This window comes from Microtus ochrogaster, chromosome 6, assembly GCF_000317375.1.
Source record: "Microtus ochrogaster isolate Prairie Vole_2 chromosome 6, MicOch1.0, whole genome shotgun sequence".
Classification (NCBI taxonomy): Eukaryota; Metazoa; Chordata; class Mammalia; order Rodentia; family Cricetidae; genus Microtus; species Microtus ochrogaster.
Window position 1 is genome coordinate 66,687,607 of NC_022013.1, and position 2,171 is coordinate 66,689,777.

Here is a 2,171-nt window from a genome sequence, read left to right on the forward strand (position 1 = left end):
TGCAACTGGAAAACTTATGACTCACACAGAGGACCTGGAAGAGGTAGGGAAAGCCAACTGTGGCAGCAATTTTGGCAGCTGCAAAGCTGGCAGCAAGAAGTTGCCTCATGATTCTCTGTCCTATGTTGGACTATAAAGTGTTTACCTAATTATTCTTTTATCAATAAAATCTCAGGAGTCTGGTATCAGGGTAAAAACCTGGTTGATAAGAAAAGCAGCAAAGAAGCAATGAGTTACCTATTCTCTCTTTTTTTCTCAATCCAAAAGGGCCTAGCATCTTTCTAAGCCTCTCCTTACTAATTCCTATGTCCCTTGATATGTCCTGGGTCCTCCAAGCCTCTATAGCTAATTTTGGTCAGCTAGTACCTAGCTTTGCCTTCTGATTCAGGCTAAACTCTTTTGAGAGTATCAGAGTGTGATCAAAACATCCCACAACATGTCCCCCCTTTTCCCTCATTGAGTGCCCAATGTGGTAAGATTTCTTGTCAGACCATCTTTGGGCAGCCAGCTCACAAATAAGGACCCAGAGACTTATTAATTATGAAAGCTTGGCCTTAGCTTAGGCTTTTTTCCAGTTAGTTCTTAGAATATAATTAACCCATTTTTTTAAACCTATGTTCTGCCACAAGACTTGGTTACCTTTTCTTAATATGGCACATCTGACTTGATCCAAGTCTTCTGGTAAAATCATTGTGCCTAGATTTCTCCTCCTTCTCTTTATTTGCCTAGAAGTCCCACCTACTCTCTCCTGCTTAGCTATTGGCCATTTAACTCTGTATTAAACCAATCAGAAAGCATCTTAGGCAAAGACACATTTTTACAATGAGAACAAATATTCTATAACAGTGTATCCTCTTGGCTAATATTTTTGTTTCATTCTATAAACAAAAGCAGCCCTCCAGGTGGTAGTAGGGCAATGCCTTTAATCCCAGCATTAGGAGGCAGAGGCAGGTGGATCTCTGTGAGTTCAAGGCCATCCTGATCTACAAAAAGAGATCCAGGATAGCCAGGGTGATTCCACAGAGAAACCTTGTCTTGAAAAAAAAAAAACCAACAACTATTTTTTAAAAAGGAAATCATGGGTTTATAAATTTAGACCTCTACTGAGGGTTTACTAAACAGCATTGTATGGTCTGAAAAGTATTGTATACTAAAATGCTAACAACTCAGTCATTTTCAATATTTTTTTAACAACAAACTTTTACTAATAAAAATTCTAATGCAGAGGCTGTGGGAAATAGTTCAGCCAGGAAAGCACTTGCAGGACCTGAGTTCCACCATATTTTCATAGAACAACCATTTATTTTTTTCCAAAAAAGCAAGGTGTGGTAGTGTGCACTTGTAATTGTGCTGTGGAAGCCAAGACAGGTAGATCCTTGGGTGTCACTGGCCAGACAGCCTCGTTTCTCAGATCAGTGAGAAACCCTGCCTGAGGCTGTATTCTGGCCTCCAGACACAAGCACACACACGTGCTATGAAAACCAGAACACCACACACGCACACACACACACACACACACACGCACACACACGCACACACACACACGCACGCGCACACACACACACACACTACTAATATGAGGCAGAAATGCTACATTTCTGTAATTGCAGCACTCCAGACATTGAGGCAGCAGAATCCTAAGCTTGAGGTGAGGCCAGACTATGTTATATGTTCCAGGACAGCTTAGGCTACATATTAATATCTGTCTTTAAAATCATCAAACAAATGGGGCTGGAGAGATGGCACAGTAGTTGGTAACACTTGCTGTTCTTCCAGGGGACCTGAGTTCAATTCCTGGCACGCACATGGCAGCTCACAGCTGTCTGTGGAACTCCAGTTCCAGGGGACCCAACACCCTCAAGCAGGCAAAACACCAATGCACATAAAATCAAAACAATCAAATCATTAAATAAACAACAAAATTGAACACAAATTGTCACGATCCACACAATAATCATGTTAGGGAGGAAATCTATATGAACTGAAGAGTTTTACTTGTGTCTCTACGGAATTTCTACACTCTGTTTCATTGACGGGGCATAGTAAACCCACTTGGAATTGTCAGGATGCCTGCTCCCCCCCCCCTCTTGCTCTCAAGGGTAATGCATATTCAGTGCTCACTCAACATCCTTAGAATCCCAGACTCCCATAGATAGAACGACTGGAGCCTC